The following is a 20,441-nucleotide window of genomic DNA, read 5'->3' as shown; positions in this document are numbered from 1 at the left end:
GTAACTCTGGGGTAATAAATCTCCTTTGTGGTGAGAATTTGGTGTCTGGGTGTGCTCTGTACTGACACTGAGTGCCCCCTTACACCATTTTAGGGTTTAGGGCCTTACTGCACTTTCTTCTAGCTTGCCCTCCTTCTGCTTCCTATGTGTGGATAAAATGTGATCTCACGGATTCTTGCTCCTGCTTCCATGCCTAGAATCTACCCCTTAGGAGCCAAAGCCAAAATAAGCTCTTCCTAAGTTGCTTTCGGTCATGGAGTTGCATCACAGCAATAAAAATGTAGCCTAAATATCCATGCAAAGACTAACTATAAGGATGCTACCATCACATCACAGTAAATGAATAAATATCTCAACAGATAACCAAACCTCAAAGGTATTCAACGGAATTCTAAATTATTTGTAAAGAGGAATATTGTAAAGAAACTTAGTGATTTTAAAAGACTTTATTCTGTGTTAAATACAAATGATAAATTATCCAAAATTATTTATAGTATGATCCCATTGTTCTTTTGGTTTGTTTGTTTCTGTTTTTTGAGACGGGGTTTCACTACGTAGCCTTGTCTTATGAGAATGGGCAGCTTTGCCACCAAGCCTTGCCTTCTGTATTTCTTATCCTAACATTTCCAGGTAAACATTTAATGCATTAATTTATATGACTCTACATAAGTAACTGTAAAATTATTGTGGTATCTTCTATTTCCTACAGATTCAGGGTTTTGTATCACACAGTTTTAAGCAGTTTTCTAGTTCTAATTTCTAATTTTCTCCATTCTCCTTTGATTAACTGCTTAATAGAACTTAAAATTTATGTATAGATATGCCTGTTTGTTTGTTTGTTTATGTTCAGCTTTCTTTTGCTGTACTTAGACTATTAATGTGATTTCTAGCCTTTGTGGTTTATCAAATGCTTTTCCTATATATGGACAGAGTTGGATTTCATGAGTGGACAATATGCACCTAAAGTAAAGATTTTCGGTATTATTAAAACACATAATATTGTACTGTCCTATATTCTTTAAAAACAGATTATCACTTGACTCTGCTATAATTTAGAGACAAGTGTTAGAGCCTTCTCTTACATGCATAGTTGCTACTTTATGAAAATGTTTGCCGATTGCTGGTTGAGTTGTGTCTTTCGACACTGTCAAGTTTCATTATTTCTAATAATTCTTTCAGTTTTAATTCTCTTTTATCACATCTGGAATTCAGTATATTTTAAATTTTATTAATTAGTCTGAATAATCATCTTGTTTTAATATGTAACCTATGCTTATTTAAATCCAATATGTGATGAATATACAAACATACTTGTCTTAAACTCTTACACACACACACACACACACACACACACACACGCGCGCATGCACACACACACTATACATATATATGAAAAATTTCAAGCATATACTCTGTCCTTGCTTTGATTTTCATGTAAAGCCTCCTATCACACATATTTGGTATCTTCACCATGAGCTCCATAACTATCATTTTCTTCTGAAGTCTTTTAAATCTTCTTCTTGTTTTATTTTAATTTGCAGTTTTGTCCTCCTTTCTCTGAAGGTGTTGCAAGGGTCTTACTCACTCTTGTGTCCCTTTTACTTTCTTCTTTGTTTCTACAATAGTTTTTCCTTTCATGAGTTTGTTACAATTATTTCATCGTGGTTTTCGGCAGCTGTTCTCAGATGAGCCCACCACTCCCCATTCTCACAACTAACAGAAACCCAGACGCTTACACACTGTCTCCACCCATACAATAACAGCAGTATTGTAATCTGTGGTGACATCTCACCATATATATCTGGAGGATTGTGGAAGTGCCTTCATGTAACTTTGTGTAGGTGTCTTGAGTTTTGTCACAGTGTCTTTTTAGTTTATCAGAGAGATAAAAAGTGGCAGAGTCATTTCCCACAGTTTTTCTCTGCCCTTTCAGGGGTATCTCCCAAACCTTGTGCATTCACCACAAGCTCCGCCTAACAGTTCAGCCCAGCACTATAGTGCATGTGGTTGGATGGGGAAGGGACTGTCACTGCAGCTCAGTGTCCCATGCTGCTTCTTTCCTATAAGGAAAATAGAGTAAAACAGGAGACCAGCTGCTACCACAGTGAGACAAATAGTCCATCAAGCAGGACACAGGCCTGCGCAGTCATCCATCTTCCCACCAGACTCCCAACCCTGCTCATTGCTAAGATTTGCTTTCTTCTCTCCTTCATTCCTGTGGCATCTTCCTAGTAGCTGGAAGCATACTGCACATGCAAACCCTGGCCTTTGTCTGCCTCAGAAAAGGAGAAGTGATAGCTTCACTGAGTTGAAGGCTACTCAAAAGTGAGATTCTTGCCCCACTCTCAGGCACTCTCAGGGCTGTCTGTTCAACGCCCATCAACATAATGTTAAGTCCAGCATGCTGGCAAGGAAGAAAAGCCAAAAATAATCATCATGAATGACACTATTTTAGAAAAGGAAATGATGGCATAATGTGGGCTTTTACTAAGAAAAAAAAATAATGCCCAGAAGACATTTTGAAAGTTAATAGCCATGAAGATGCCTGGAGGCTGTTTAAGCAGAGCTCATTGGAAACTCTAACTTAGCCCAAAAAGAACGAGTACTTAAAAATAAATACTAAATGGCCAAATGGAAAAGGAAGAAGCCTATTCTGAGGCAGAAAAGGAATCTTTTTGTGTTGGGAGCAGTTTCCCAGAAAGTAGTGAAGGAATCCTGGGAAATGTTGCAGGTGAAATGCAGTTGAAGCTCCTAACTAAACTAGATGAAAACTCATTAATTGCCAGAGATTCTTCCAAGAGAATCCAAAATCAAACACAAATTTTTTAAATACAGAAAGAAAATCAGGCAACTATCCATGGAACTTCTCAAAGTTGGTGACGTTAAAGGCACTTAAGCACACTTTGGCAAAAGTAAAATCACATTAAAAGAAAATTTATCATTTTTTGTGTTGTTTGTTTCTGTATGTGTATGCTATGGTATTCAAGTATGCATGTTTCTGTGTGTGTATGCTATGGTATTCAAGTATGCATGTTTCTGTGTGTGTATGCTATGGTATTCAAGTATGCATGTTTCTGTGTGTGTATGCTATGGTATTCAAGTATGCATGTTTCTGTGTGTGTATGCTATGGTATTCAAGTATGCATGTTTCTGTGTGTGTATGCTATGGTATTCAAGTATGCATGTTTCTGTGTGTGTATGCTATGGTATTCAAGTATGCATGCATGTGTGTGTGCATGCTAGTGTAGATGCCAGAGGATGCCTTCAGGTGTCCTTCCTCAGATTCCAGCCAGCATTTTTTATTTTGTTTGTTTTCTTTAGACAAGGTTTCTCACTCTCCTGCAACTAGCCAGGAAGGTAAGACTAAACTGGTCAACAAACCTCAAGAATTACCTCCCTTTGTCTCTCTACCTTCCTGGGTCTGAGTTAGAACTGTTCACCACCCCACACAGAATTTTTTTAAATCATAATTCCGGGGGCTCAAACACATGCCCTCATGATTGCAAGACAGACACTTTACTGACTGAGATACATCCAAAGCCTGGGAAATTTATTATAATTTGCTTATTAGTCTATGTTTTTCAGTGCAGGGGATCAAGTCCAGGGCCTCATGTATACTAGCAAGTTCTCTATCACAAAGCCATCCACCAAGTTCCTTGTCACAATGTTTTATTTTTTAAAGGATGTAATAGAGGCATACAACTTTTACATTACATTTCAGCAGAGGACCTATATCAGTTAGCCTTTGATGCATGATAAGTCCTTCCAAAACTTAATGGCCAGAAATAATAGTTATCCATATTCAATTGAGTAGATGGCAGGTTAGACTGGGATTTAGTGCACACTCTTCCAGTTTATCCTTCTCTCACTAATGAGGCTGCAGTGAACTCTGTACTGATTAGCTGGAGCTGGTGGTGAAGCACATTCTTCAATACTCTCATTTCCCAGCCCATTCTTTTCTCTGTAGCCTCCGCTGCTGGCTACTTCAGGAGCATCCATATCCTCCAGCTGACACACGCACTAACACTGAAGCCTTCCAAAAGTATACAAACTTTATGTGTGTTGGCTTCTGTAGCAGCTTTTCATATCTCATTGGCTAAATCAAGTATCTGACTAAACCAGACCTGAGAAATGAAGAGCTGGACTTCATTGATGGGAAGAGTGATAAAGTTATACTGCAAAAAGATGTGCATATAAAAAGGAATGATCATGGAAGTTTGTACAAACAATCCTGCATATTTTATCCTCTAATCACCAAAGAAACTTCCTTCCCACATGCAAAATACAGGTTCTCAATTTTATAAAAGTCATCCCATGACAATGATATGCTTAAGTTTTATCATAGTCAATTTGTGATTTAGATGTTTAGTTGTGTACAACTCTTCTGTTGTGACTCTTAATTCAAAGTCTTGTGCACTAAAGTTATCTAGCTCCTGCCAACACATCCAACATACAATGGTGAGAAAGCACTTGTGATGGTAACAGGCATCCCCACCCAGAAAGAGAACAGAATTGCACAGCTACTGTGAGGGCCTGTCAAGCCAACATTAACAAAGAGCTCCTCTTTTTTAGAAAGCACCACCTCTAATTCGGACCCAATCCTAGCCCCAAACTTGGTTCTCAGTTCTTCATTCTTGTACTCTTGCCATGCCCTCTTAAAGCTTGAGGTTTGTCCATAGAATGGAGGGGCTCACTGATGCTCTTTGGAGGTAAGAAGTTTCAAATCTTTAGAGCAGAAGCAGGCATCACCTTGACAACAATTTTTGAATGCCCCAATAAAGCAGAATCAAGTACACTCCTTACTCCCCAAATCTACACCCCAAACTTATGTGAAAATAGGCACCTCTGCTGACTATATATTATGTTAGGCAGATTGAGACAATGCCCTTAAGGTTATTAAAGCCTCACCTGATTGAAAGTGTCTCCCAGGCACCATCTTAAATCTATCAGAGGGTTTTAAATGGACATATAGCCACTTGGCTACCCTGAAATGTGTCCTCATTCCTGGAGACACACGTCTTGTGCTTGACGGGAAGGACTGGAGATGAAGCAGTTTTATTTTCCAATCCAGGAAAGTTGTAATCCCAATATATCTCTAAATTCAGCTTGCCAAAGAGTTCCTTCTTTAGCCTGTCTTTCTCTCCAGTGTAGCTAGCCAGAAGCCAATCGACACTTTACCATTTGGTCATAAAATCTCAGCCCCGTCTGTGAGTTTACTGGGGACGGTTTTGTGTTTTTTGACAGTTTTCACAATTGTTTGCAACTCTATGAGAGGAATTACCATCTTCCCAGCCTGTGATTGCTGTCTTCTTCCCACTTCATCACCTCTAACAGATTCCTTGCCTCTTTTTTTTCCAGCTTAGACTAGAAGTTTCTTATGTGATTTCAGTGTCTTCTTATCATATCCTAGAGCCATCTTGAGTTCTTTTAGAGCTTTGTAACGACAGCGTTGCTCTTCTGATATCACCTCCTAAAATACTAAGCTGTGCTACATAATAAAGCATCCCATGACATGAGAAACTGACTGGGAATTAACTAAGCATTTGGTTGTATTTTAGAGTTTTAACCATAATTTCGTATGTTTGATGGATAGTTGTATGAATCAGGTAAGACTGATTGCTATGCAGTCTAGGATGGCCTCCATTAGAAATCTGGAGCACTGGTAACCTAGAACAATGATGCCTCTTTTGAAATTGATCCATGTCTTCAACTAAGCAAACACAGCCTGTTTACAAGAACAACAGCATCTAAGCACAGAGGGGATGAAGCCCAGTATACAACACTTTCAAGGATTCATTTGCACATTTTGCTCAAGTTCTATTGACCAGTCATATTATATATTCAAGCCCATCTTCAAGAGGTATAGAATATCAGCACATCTTATTAGATGTAGCAGCCAAATCACACTGCAAAGTAGTATGTCCATAAAAAGGAGAATTATTGTCTCTGTAATAGAAAACAATCTATCACCAGAAAAATGCACAGTGGCTGATAAACTGCATGTAAGTGAATCACTTTTCCTAAAGATAAGTCAGAAAGAGAGTCTATGGCATGTAAAGGGATAGAGATGGTCTGGTGGTTTGAATAGGTATGGTACCCATAGATTCATGTGTTTTGAATGCTTGGCCCATAGGCAGTGGCAATATTAGGAGGTGTGGCCTTGTTGGAGTAGGTGTGACCTTATTGGAGAAAGTGTGTAACTGTAGAGGCAGGCTTTGAGGTCTCAGAGGCTCAACCAAGGCCAGTGTGACTGATTACTTCCTATGCCTAAGGATCAAGATGTGGAACTCTCAACTCCTTCTCCAGTGCCATGTCTGCCTGCATGTTGCTATGCTTCTCATCATGACAATAATGAACTAGGCCTCTGAAACTATAAGCCAGTCCCAATTAAATCTTTTTTCTTTATAATAGTTGCTATCTCTTCACAGCAATAGATACCCTAACTAAGACAGATTGACATAGGGATTGAGGCTTTGTTGATTAACAATCACATCTCCCCAATTGTCAAAATGGCTCAGTGGTCAAGGCTCTTTCAGCCAAGTCTGACAACTTGAGTTTAATTCCCAAGTAGAAGGAAAGAACCAACTCCCATAAGCTATCCTTTGACCTCTACACTTGCACTGTACAATCCACAGCCTTAGAGAACAAGGTAACAAGGAGGACCCTAAGAGGGAAACATTGATCACCCTGGAAAGGGAAAGTAGATAAAATCTCCTGGGTAAACAGGGGGAAGGGGGTGGGAGGTGGAGGGGAGGGGATGGAGGATGGGAATGAGGGATTGGGATGGATGAGTTTGAGGAGGGATGGAGAAGAAGAGCAACAAAAGAGATATCTTGATAGAGGCGGCCATTTGGGGGTTAGGGAGAAACCTAGTACCGGAGAAAATTCTGGGAATCTACAAGGATGACCCCAGCTAATACTCGTAGCAATAGTGGAGAGAACCTTCCCCTGTAATTAGATTGGTCACTACTCTAATTGTCATCATAGAACCTTCATCCAGTAACTGATGGAATCAGATGCAGAGATTCACAGCCAAGCACAGGGTAGAGCTCCAGGAATCCAGCTGAAGAGAGGGAGGAGGGATTATATAAGCAAGGGGGATCAAGATCATGATAGGGAAATCCACAGTATATAATTATCAGCTCTTATGTCATAGCTCTGCTAGCATTCACAAGGTACAGCACAGATAATAAACATTTAGATGATAAGTTTGCTATGCAGAGCTCTTGCAAGAATTTCTAAGTTGTCAAATACACTAAGAAGCATTTTAAAGAACTCAAATGAAAGAAAAAGAATTACTGAGTCAGAGCAATTTTACAACATCCCAAAACACAGTATCAGACAAGTAAACAAGGTATCAACAGCTAAGAGTATGTTCCATGTATATTGAAGTCCAATACTTCCCTACTCATATTTTTGTTTTATCTGGTTTGTTTATTGCTATCTAACCAGTCCTTGGGAAAATTGATGGGAAATGTAATACCAACTTAATAGATCTGTGCTAAACCTCCAGCCATGGAACCAACCATCAGGCTGTGTCATAAAAACACGGTGTCTTAACTGAGTCCATGTAAACTCCATAGTCCTTGTCACCTTAGCCTCTCAGAAAACACAGATATTTACATTATGATTTGTAACAGTAGTAAAATTACAGTTATAAAATAGTAACAAAAATAATTGTATGGTTAGGGGTCACCACAACATGAGGAACTGTATTAAAGGGTCACAGCATTATTAAGGTTCCAGACCATCAATGAGACTTCCAGTTTTCAGGTTGTTTGACATCCCTCTTTGGTTCCCTCAAGAAACTTTATATCATTTACCTTATTTGACTATTTTCCATTGTTTAATGTTGACTCACACTCTAGGAATAGACTGAGTCTTTCTTCCTAATTTACTGCTCAAAGAGTAATAAGGCATGACCCCATCCTTGAAGTGAGGATCTCAGGATGTCAGTATTACACAGACATTGCCAGACGCTAAAGGTGACACCCTAATCACTACTTACCCCTCTTTCCTTTGAAAGAAATGAGGGTGTTATTACTACATTTTCCACAAATGCTTACATTTGAGTTCCCAGTTCTGAATGAAACAGGCCCCCTATCTGTGTACTTCCATAATACTTCAAGATGAATGGAAGGTGCCGATCATCTTACTGCTCTGGATGCTGGTAGGCAAGACCATACAGATGAGTCAGTGGTGATAGACCTTACATCTCAGAGTCTAGTCACTTCTTTTATAGGAGGAATTTATGACAATAATAGCTTTTGGCCTCTGAATAGTAGTTATGTGTGGAGTGACCTCAAAGCAATCACCAGTAGCTGTCTTATGTCTTTGTTCTACTTATCCTATGAGCTTCCAAGTTCTAGTACCTAACACTGCTTGGAACTACTAGTATTTCCATACTATACTAGCACAACACAATTCACAAATCCATGTGGAATAATACAGACATACAGAGACTATAGTGAGCCATTTTAAAGAGTTCAGGGGATAAAGAGTATTTAGGAAAGCAATGATGAAAAGGTAATTTCTTGATAGAGAACTAGGTGATGGGTGAAGTATTGTGTAACCCTAACACACATAAAAACCCTGGGTACATATAGTGAAGATCTACTACAGATGGTTTACTTCAAAATAAGTGATAAAGAGGGAAAGGGACTTTTCTTGAAGAGTAGAAATGGTGAGTCCACTGAGCAGCAGATGTAGGGCAAAACCAGACTCTCTGACATCAAATCCAGGGCTCATTCAACTTGGAGAATCCTGTGAGTTCTACTAAAAAAATTATATAGAAGAGCATGTAGGTATTGTACTTCTCATCTAAATAAGCACTACAAATGGCTAGAAGGTGATCTGACTGCCACAGATACATTGTACTGACCCAATAGTTAGAAATGAGAATGTACTTTGAGAAGTATATTAAAAAAATAGACTCTATGACACCAGACCAGAATCAAATTCATCTAATAAGTAAATAATTCACCCAACCCCTTGCATTGCTTATTTTCAAGTACTGAGTACCTCTATTCTTCAACAACTCTCTCCTACATCTCTGTGAATCCAGACCATCCCTCTCAGACAGTATAGCCAGAGGAGATAGCATGTGTGACCGTGTATTCTATACACACCTGAATAGGTGTCCACTAGGGAATCAACACACCTCTTTAGGAAAACAATACAGAAAAGCATTCCACGTACACCTCAAAAGCCATGAGCAAAGAGATTTATTTGAAGATCCTTCCCCTTCTACTGAATGTGAGATTTTTAGCTGTCTTCATTAGGCAAGTCAACACATACTATCTTCGTAAACATTCAGCTTTTTGGGGAAATACTATATTTTTATAACAGTGAAGAATTATTTCTGCAAAAGATTGCAAAAGACTTCCTCATCTAAGATGCTATTATCAAATACTTTAAGGATTTTTTTCATCTTCATTTGATTAAGGTAAAGCCTGTGGAATTAAATTTCTCTTAAAGGGTCATAAAGTGAAAGTCAGGAATAGTGGTTGTTCCCGTATATCCTCTTCTTCTCAAGTCTCAAACAGAAAAATTCACCTTTCATCCTCAACCAACTCCGTAGTCACCTGTAGGTGGAAGTTTCTCTCCTGTCTGCCTGTTCTCAAAAACCCAGCAGCCACTTCCGAAATAATTGACTCGAAGGCTTAATATTACTTTAAAATGTTTGGCCTACAGCTCAGACCTATTGCTAACTAGCTTTTACACTTAAATTAACAGAAAATTCTTTTTTTTTTCCTGGAACTGAGGACTGAATCCAGGGCCTTGCCCTTGCTAGGCAAGCGCTCTACCACTGAGCTAAATCCCCAACCCAACAGAAAATTCTTATCTATGTTTATGCACGTGGCTTGGTACCTCTTCTCAAAATGGCATTCTTATCTTGCTTCCTCTGTGTCTGGCTGGTGACTCCTTACTCTGCTCTTCCTCTTTCCACCATTCTTAGCTTGGTCACCCTGCCTACACTTCCTGCCTAGCTACTGGCCAATCAAAGTTTTATTAAACCAATTTGAGTGACAAATCTTTACAGCAGTCACCCTTAGCAGAGGTGGATGGCATATGAAAGCCCATCCAGCATCTCTGGACTCATTGCTAACTGTCCGTCCCAGGTGCTGCAGATGCACAGCCTCCCTCCTCCTGACCCTTCACATGGTTACTGAATCCTTCACACAGTTTCTGCCTTATTACCCTGCTGTTTTCTTATGTGATTGACGTTTGCAGGGCCTCATTCAGCCTTTACAAAATTGCTGGTGTCCTGGATCGCCTTTACAATATTGCAATATTCCAAAGGCTTCGGGGTGTCCTTAGGTCTCCAACTTTGATTGAGCAGTTGCTTCAAATAGAAGAAATCATCTAGAATGCAGTTCCTTAAACCATTGGTTGTGACACCTGATGGGGTCATGTAACTGAATGTGAGATTCATGAAAAATTTGGTCAAAGGTTTCTGAATGCACAATGACCAAATATTAATTGAAAATCAAACATGCGCTGATTCTGAGGCCTTTCTGCCAGTGCTAACAAGTGGCCCATTGTGGGATCTCACTGAAATGTTGACTCTGAACATACAACATGTACACTGATCATGCCACACAATACAGTAAATGCTGAAACAGCACTACTCAGATTCCAGACTGTTGTGTGCCATGAACTGCTGTGATTTACTGTATACCTTATATACCTGAAGTTTTCTGCTCTTATAAAAACATAATGGTTCAATTATGGATAACAAAGATTTTAATTTTTCTTACTACCTTTCCCCACCATACACATAGAATTAGCATATCTATGGATTGTATTGTGTTAGAATACTTCTTTTCTGTAGTTTTCCCCCTTTATTGAGAATAGATTTTTTTCTCATACATACTGCAATCATACTGATTACAGTTTCTCCTTCCTCTACTCATCCCAGTTCCTCCCATATCCCTTCACATCCACCACTGTGCTGTCTCTCATTAGAAAACAAGCAGTTTCTAGGAGAATAAACTATGATAAATATAATGTAATGGTAAAAGCAACACACCAGAATAGGACAAAGCAGAACAAACAAAAAAGCGGGAAAAGAGTTCATGAAAAGGCACAAGAAACAGAAACCTACTTGTTTGCACATTCAAGAATCCCATAAAAACACTAAATTGGAAGCCATGATATATACACAAAGGACCTATAGGATAAAAATAGAGAGAGAAAAAATATATATAATAAATTTTTTTAAAAAAAAAACAAGCTAAAATTAAGGGAAAAAACTAGCCCAGACACTTCATGAGACAATGAACCTCCTAGGATGGCGTTGTGTTCACTTTCTGTTGGCTATCTACTGCTGGGCATGCAGCCTATCCTTAAGAGTTTGTTTTCCAGTGAGACCCCTTGGAGAAAACATGTATTTTCTATTCAAGTGGTTGTCAACTGGAATTTGATTATGGCTTAGGAATGGGCTGTATCTACTTTTTTCAGCTGCAGGACCTCATCTGGTGCGGACCTATGTAGGCCCTGTGCATGCTGCTTCATTCAGTCTCTGTGCATCGATTCTGTTAGTGTAGAGAGTCTTGTTTCCTTGGTCCTCCATCCCCTCTGGATCTTATACCCTTTCCACCTTCTTTTCTGCAGGTTCCCTGAGCCCTGAGGGGAAGGATTTGGTGGAGATATCCTGTTTAGGAATGAGTGTTACAGGTCTTTTACTCTGCATATTATATGCATGTGGGTCCCTGTTTGTTCCCATGTTGCAGGAGAAAGCTCTGGTGATGACTGAGCAAAGCACTGATCTAGGAATGCAGCAGAACATCATTAGGTGTCATTTTATTGCTATGTTTAGTACAACAGTAGTATTTGGTTTTGCCTTAGGTCAGTGTGCTATCTAGTCTCAGCTTCTTTGTCACCTAAGCAGTATTGGGTATGGGTCTTGTTTCATGGAATGGGCCTACAGTCAAATGAAATGCTGGTTGGATACTACCACAAGCTTTGTGCCACTAGTACACTAGTATATCTTGTAGGCAAGATATTGCAGATCAAAGATTTTACAGCTGGATTACATTTAGTTTACATTTCTACTTTTGTAGCTTGCAGAATACTTTCCTATGGCAAAGACACTAGCAGAAAGAGGTGAAGGTTCTATGTAGACACCAGCTAGACTTCTCCATGTTCAATAAGTTGTATAGGTATCTTCAGCAATAAGGCCTTATTGTGGAGAGCAGCCTGCAGTCTTGGCAAAAACCTAGGTTGTTTTGGGGTTCCCATGGGACCCCTTTGGCCAACAACTAAATTAGGTGGAACCCATTCCTAGTACTAGAAGCTTCATTTGGTGACAAGAGATGACATTATTTAAGAATTTCATTTAGATCTCTTTCACACATGTATATATTTTTGTAAGAACCTACTTCCTTTCAAATGGTCCTTAATTTTAGCTGTTGCTCCTGTATTCTATCCATTGTCTCCCTTCTCTCCTCCTTCTCCAATTGGTCCTCCCATTCCAGTGCTCCCACCATCCATGCATAACTATCTATTCTATTTCTCTCTCCTACGAGATCTTTCTGTCTCCCCTGGTCCCTTACTCTTTATCTGCCATTCTATGGATTGAAGCTTGATTCTCATTGATTTAACAGCTAATCTCCACATTTAAATGAATACATACCATATTTGTCTTTCTGAGTCTAGGTTATCTCACTCACGGTGATCTAGTTCCACACATATATCTGCAAATTTCCTGATTTCTTTTTTCAAGTGGATGATTAGTATATTCCATTGTGTAAAATGCACCACATTTTCTTTATCCATTCATCTGTTGAGGGACATCTATATTGTTTCCAATTTCTGGCTACTATGAGTAGAATAAGCATGGTTGAGAATGTCTCTGTATAGGATGAAGCATTCTTTGGGTGTATGGCCAAGAATGCTATAACTGGATCTTGAGGTAGATTGATTCTTGTCTTCCTGAGAAACCACAGATTTCTATAGTGGCCATACTAGTCTGTGTCCCCACCAGTAATAGATGAGTGCTCCCCTTACTCCACATCTTCACCAGCATGAGTTGTCATTTGCTTTATTCATCTGGGCCATTCTGACAGGTGTAAGATGAAATCCCAAAGTAGTTTTGATTTGTGTTTCCTTGATTACTAAGGATGTTAAACATGTTTTTAGGTGTTTCCCAGCCATCTGAGGTTCCTGTTTTAAGAATTCTCTGTTTAGGTCTGTACCTCATTTTTAAAACTGAGTGATTTGTTTTAATGATATATAGTTTCTTGGGTTCCTTATGTATTTTGAATACTAGCCCTCTATTGCATGTGTAGTTGTTAAAAAAAATTTCCATTACGTAGGCTGCTATTTTGTCCAAATAATGGTGTCCTTTGCTATACAGAAACTTTTCAGTTTCATGAGGTCCCATTTATTCTTTGTTGTTCTTAGTGCCTGCATTAACAGTGTTCTGCTAAGAAAGTTTGTTTCTGTGCCAATGAGTTCAAGGTAATTCCTTGGCCTCAGAATTTCATTAAAAAAAGAAACAAACAAACAAACAAAAAACCATCATGTGCTGTGGATATTGCTCTGTATAAATAAAATGCTGATTGGCCAGTAACCAGGCAGGAAGTATAGGCAGGACAAGCAGAGAAGAGAATTCTGGGAACAGGAAGGCAGAGAGTCGTCAGGAGACGCTGCCAGTCGCTGCCATGAGTATCAACGTGTGAGATACTGGTAAGCCACGAGCAATGTGGCAAGGTACAGATTTATAGAAATGGGTTAATTTAAGATGTAAAAACTAGATAGCTAGAAGCCTGAGCCACGACCATACAGTTTTTAAGTAATATGAGTCTCTGTGTGTTTACTTGGTTGGGTTTGAGCAGTTGCGGGACTGACGGGTGAGAGAGATTTGTCCTGACCATGGGCCAGGCAGGACTGGAGAAAACTTCAGCTACAATCATGTCAATAGTAAGGGTTTAAAAAAGGATTTTTCCATAACCTAGCAACAAGCAAAGGAAATTATAAGGAAATGTCCTACTTGTTCTTTTTACAATCAAACTCCCCTACCAACAGGATGTAACCCAAAAAGTACTCAGAGGAATGAAATCTGGCAGATAGGTGTGTTTCATTTTGCAGAATTTAGAAAACTGAAATATGTACACCACACCATTATACCTATTCAGAATTTCAATGGGCAAATGCTCAGAGTTCCAAAAAGGCTGATTCTGTAATCATGCATTTGCTAGAAGTTATAGCTATCATGGGTATACCTGCACAAATTAAAACTGACAATGTTCCAGCATATGTCTCTGGTAAAATGAAACAGTTTTTTGCTTATTACAATATAAAGCATATTATATTACAGGTATACCATACAATCCTGCAGGCCAAGCAGTCATAGAAAGATCAAATTGAACTCTAAAGGATATGCTAAATAAACAGAAAGGGGTGCTGGGCACCAGTGGTGCACTCCTTTAATCCCAGCACTTGGGAGGCAGAGTCAGGCAGATCTCTGTGAGTTCCAGGCCAGCCTGGTCTATAGAGTAAGATCCAGGTCAGGCACCAAAGCTTCACAGAGAAACTCTGTCTCAAAAAGCTGGAAAAAAAAAGAAAGAAAAGAAAAGACTAACAACCCCCCCATCAGAAATAGACGACATAATGCTCTATTAACTTTGAGTTTTCTCAACACAAATGAGAAAGGAACAACAGCTGCAGAGAGACATTGGATAATAGAAAAAACTACAGAATTAAATCAGCCTATATACTTTAAGGATGTGCTGACTTCAGAAGGGAAACCAGAATATGTGTTACGTTGGGGATGAGATTTTGCTTTTGTTTCTACAGGAGAAGAAAAGCTATGAATACCATCAAAATTGATAAAGGTTTGATTTGAACAAGAGAGACCTCTTAATTAGAAAAAATAATAATAATTTATCAGCCAGCATGACCACTCAATTTAAAATTAACTTATACCCCTAACAAATGCTTTTCATTTGGCGAGATACAACTTGTCAAAAGGGAACCTCCCCAAAGTTAGGCTTGGGGAATGGTTGTTTTTTTTTTTGGTTTTTCGAGACAGGGTTTCTCTGTGTAGCTTTGCGCCTTTCCTGGAACTCACTTGGTAGCCCAGGCTGGCCTCGAACTCACAGAGATCCGCCGGCCTCTGCCTCCCGAGTGCTGGGATTAAAGGCGTGCGCCACCACCGCCCGGCTTGGGGAATGGTTTTTGTTTTTGTCTTTCAGGAGAATGAAGGCTAAGGAATCTGAAGAACACTGGACAAATGAGACATCTGAAGAAAAGGGATAAATCATCCAGAAAAAAAATGTCCCAAGAAAAAGAGTAAATTGGCCTACTGGTATATGACATATAAAATTTCCTAAGTCTTCCTAAATGTTTCTGCTGTTCTCTACAGACACCTAACACATTTTTTTTGTAGTCCCATTTCAATTAAAAATTAAAGCTGGCTTTGGAGTTGGAGAATGGCTCTCTCCTTCTCTAAACCCAAGCATGTTTCTTAAAAAGAAAATGCAAAATCTCTGTATCTTGTCAGCAGAAGGAGCCATCTGATATGGGACAGAAGAAAACCAAAATTAAGGGACTATTCTATTGCCACTAATCTCAATTCTTTGGTTCTATTTTGATTCTTTAAACTCCTCTTAAGGTATGAATTTTATAATAAAATGTATAAGATTAATATATATTTTAAACTTTTGTTATGATATTAATGGTCATATAGAGTACTAACTAATTCTAGAAAAAAGGCTTCATTTAGCTGCCTGTACATGTTTTTGTGTTGGAGTCTCTATCAGTTTTCTGCAGGGAATCATGACCAGGCCTAACAGTGAATTTGAGGTCTCCAGAAAGATAATGGGGCCCCATTATGATGATTCTACATGGATAATAATACCACTAAGCTGACAAACATCACCCAAATATCAGCTTTGGACTACAAACTGCTCAGAACAATTTCGAGATGGCTAGCTGAGATGATCCAGCCTCATAGACTATTTGAGTGACAACTTGAGATAAGCCCTGCACTTTTGCATTATGCAGAGACTGGACAACAAATGATACAGCTGCCTTTCCCAGGACTTGACAATTAACTCAAAATTTTTCTTTTCAGGGTTCCTTAAAGATGCCTTTACCCACAAACAGCAGGAAGCAATTTTAAGAACATAATGCCCACATTCCTAAGAGGTGAGATGGGCGGTTTTTGGTCTTACAATGGGTTTTGGATAATTGTCATTGTTTAGGATGGTTGGTTACCTGTTGTTATTGTTAATGGTCAGAAAAAAGTTAAACAAAGGAAATTAGATTTAGGGTTCTTGTTTGAAAAAAAAGAGGATATAGATAAGAGGTAGATTATTGAATCTTCTCTGGAAAAAAAAGTTAAGAGAATTGATGGATAAAAGGTAGGTTATTGAATCTACTCTGAAAAGAAAAAAGAGAATACAGATATGATAAGATAAAAAGATAGATTATTGAATCTACTTTTAAAAGGCAACTACTAGGTTTAAATATTTAACATTCAATTGGATTTTTGTATATTGTATACAAATTATGTAAATTGATACAAATTTGAGATTGATTTTGTTAGAATATACTGTACATATATTTGTAACCTTGTTCAAGGCATTGTACCTATACAGTTCATTTAACAATGTAATGCAATTTTCTAGTCCTTGAAAGTTATTACCAACTAATTAGAATAAAAAGAAATGTAAGTTAGTAATTAGTCATTACAATCAAACTTGTAGTCATATTAGGCATGTTTTCAAGGTCAAACAGATATATTTTAAATAGACAGGTCATCTTCAAACACTCCAGAGATCTACAGAATATAGCATTTAAGAGGTTTTAATAACATACAATTTTTTCTTTTTTATGACAATGAGACATGTCTGCTCCTGGCAGCACCAATCTACTTCAAAGAAGATGATGGACATTGAAGAAACTCCATATGGAGTTTACTTTCTTTGTGGCAAAAATAAGCCACTGGGTAAGAAAATGCCCTCACTTCATCTGCTGACAGTATGCTGTCCAAAATGGACAAGCAGGACACAAAAGAAAGGACTGCTAATCCTTTCAAAGACAAGGTAGGAAGGCTCTTTAGAAAATCCTGCTTCACAGATGAGTCTGTCAGACAAGCTAAGACTGTAGGCTGAAGAATGGATGCCCCAATGCTGCAGAGGAACCTAGGGTGACTGTCTAGGCAGCCAGCTGTTTCTGTCATTCCTCACATTTTTTGGAAGTCGTTTATTTGCACTTCCTGTTTAAATAGGTTATATTATTTCCTTCTCAGGTCTTTGAGGGAGTTGAAGATTAGATAGTTATAGTTTTCCTTGCTAACAATTTCAGAAAAGAAACTCACTAAAGAGGTGTAAAGTGTATAAGTTTGAAAGACATCAAAAGATAGTTTTGTTAATGCAAATTAGGATAGAAGGTAAATTAGATACAATCCTTTGGATTCACAAAGACAGGATAGATAATCGAATACTTTCTCTGAATTTGTCAAATACAAATGTACTAGACATTGTTGATGTATTTATTGCCTGTATATATTTTATATAGTTATTGTACTTATTGTATATAGTTTTTCTTATATTAGTTATAACTTTTTATTTTAGACAAAAAAAAGGAAAATGTGGTGATATTTTATTTGTGCATTCCAATAAAGCTTATCTGAGGATCAGAGGAAAAACCCAGCCACTATATTAAACATAGAGGTCAGACAGTGGTAGCACACATCCTTAATCCTAGCACTCAGGAGACAGAGATTCATCTCTGTGAGCTCAAGGTCACATGGGGAACACAGCCAGGTGTGGTGTCACACGCCTTTAATTTCCAGCACTAGTTAACCATAGAGGTCTGGAGGTCTGTACAGGAAGACAGGAAGTGACAGAGTTGGGCAGAAAGAGGAAGTGATGTAGCTGGATGGAGAAAGGAAGTTAGATGGCATAGCACAGAAAGGATATAGGCGTAAGTATACAGGAAGTAGCTCTCTCTTTGGCTGAGGATTTCATAGAGGTAAGAATGTGGCTAGTTTCTTTCTGATCCTTTAATCTTGCAGTTTTCACACCAATATATGGCTCAGGGTTTGTTTTTGTTTTTGTTTTTGTTTTATCAATAAGACCATTAGTAATTTGTCTTACAGATGGGTGTTGAGGGGTTCCATATGAAGAAGGAAACCAGGGTGTTCCACCAGGGTCTACTTAGAGCCCTAGGAATGGCATAAAGAGTGAGCAGAGGCCACAGGTAGTCAGCTATAGGACTGGGGATGAGCCTGGAGGATTGGATTTTGAGGTAAGAGGGAAAGTGAAGATCTGAAGCTCAGCTAACTGCTTTGCTGGCCTACTTGCTTCTCTGGCAGGCTTGGCTGGAGATTTCCCAGAGAATGCTGGGCGAAAGCGAGGTATAGGGGGAAGGAATATCTGTATGATCTATGGAAATGGGGCAGAGAGGAACTGGTGATTGCAGCAGAGCTAAGGGTAAGACTAGAGGAGAGGAGGGAGGTGAAGATCTGCACTTGGCCTATCTGCTTCCCTGGCAGTAGTGTTAGGATATTTTTATTGCAATTGCTCTTTGAGTTGCTGACTTGAGTTTCATAAAAATAACCATTAAATGAATTTTGGCTTGGAATTATCACAGCATTTCATATAACTTCTGAAATGGTCCAAAACATATTTCTTCCATTTTGTATTTGTGATGTGACATTCTCAGCATTGATAATTATAAAATTAAAGGATCAGTCAACATTTTAAAAATTTGAAAATGCTCTCTGTCCAGAAATATCAAATATTTAGCCAAGATTTAGTTCTTTTAAAAAATAGTTTTTTGAGAATGTTGTACAATGTGCTTTGATCATATTCACCCTTCCCCCAACCTCTAAGATCCACCCTCCCTTCCCTACTCATTCAAATTTATGTTCTCTTTTTTTTTTCAAAACCCAGTTTATGCTGCCCATATACTCTTGGATGTGGAGCCTTCTACTGCTGAGTGGTCAACCTACCCAGGGTCACAGGACAGTTGTGTATTTGAACTCCAAGATTTAATTGTCAATGTAAAAGTAATCAAGTACATCCATCTCATTAGTTTTCAAGTGGCAAAATTATGCATCTATGAAAATTAATAAGTTTATTTATGATTTATCAGTAAAGTCATGTACTTGTGTAACCAGAGTTGTGGGAAAAAATCTTGGCATAGTGGAGTCATGAATTTAAAGCTTAAGGTTTAAGAAACTCCGGCCTTTTTTTTCCCTTCTTTCTTTTTTCTGTTTTGTTTTTGTTTTGTTTTTCAAGACAGGGTTTCTCTGTGTAGCCCTGACTGTCCCAGAACTCATTCTGTATATCAGACTGACTTTGAACTCAGAGATCCACCTGCCTCTGCCTCCAGAGTGCTGGGATCAAAGGCGTGTGCCACCACTGCCTGGCAAGAAAACCTGATCTTGAACTATGACATTGTTCCCGAGACTTGAAATGCTGCAGCTATTTAGATAACTTGTTCAAAAGTCAGGGTGACTTGCAAAATAACTGATTAATGCAAAAGATGACATTGAAACTTCTATTTCCATTTTTTATTGTATAGCTTCTTTTAAAATTCACATTTACATACTAATAAAGTGCACATAGTAGTTCCATAAATAAAAACAAATGTTTATAATTAGAAGTCTTACTGAATAAGTAAAAATGATCAAAAATTGAAAATCATGTTTTAGGAATATATGAAGTAAGGCCCAATCCACACGAATAGCCCACATGGATGTTACTTGTGAGCTTCATGAAGATGTAATATGTGTCTACGAGTAACAGGATCTTCCCTGCCCAACATTTCTGGCATGGTTTCAGTAAATATTTGTTGAATAAATGAATGAATGAATCAATCAAAAAATTAAAACTGGCCTAAATCAAAATAGACACTATATTTTAAAGTATTCATCACAGTTCTATTGATAGGATCCAGAAATTAGCAGTGACAAACCAATGTCATTGAGGAATGGATTATACACAAAGTGGAATACAACTCAGCAATGTAAAGTGAGGACCTGTGCCCCGCCTGCAGGGCTACAACAGGTTCTCAACCACCCTAAGGACGGAATGATAGGGACAGGAGATACAAGGAAATACACCAAGTCTAGATTCTGATTAAGGTGCAACTTTATTTTTCTCCAAGAGGGTTTATATAGTTCCTGCAGGGTGGGGGGAGCAAGAAGCTGTCATCTGCATAAGGTGGGGCAAGCTATCAGGATGTTTGTATAGGATGTTTACAGGGTAAAAGGGTCAAGGGCTCTGCCTCAATGTCCTGTTGCTAGGCAACCTGACTGTAAGATGATCTAGTTGCCTGTCCTTAGAGATTCTGTCCTTGTCCCTGACATCTCCCCCTTCTTAGTAATAAATCTAAGGGCCAACATAAACCAGGTTCGAATGGTCTAAAAGGAGGGCTCTGAAAGAGGCTTTGCATGGAGGATTACAGAGGCCCTATCCCTC

Source organism: Peromyscus californicus, unplaced genomic scaffold (genome assembly GCF_007827085.1).
Source record: "Peromyscus californicus insignis strain IS unplaced genomic scaffold, ASM782708v3 Scaffold_8__1_contigs__length_139910024, whole genome shotgun sequence".
In the NCBI taxonomy this organism is placed as follows: Eukaryota; Metazoa; Chordata; class Mammalia; order Rodentia; family Cricetidae; genus Peromyscus; species Peromyscus californicus.
Note: the sequence above shows the minus strand (reverse complement) of the source record.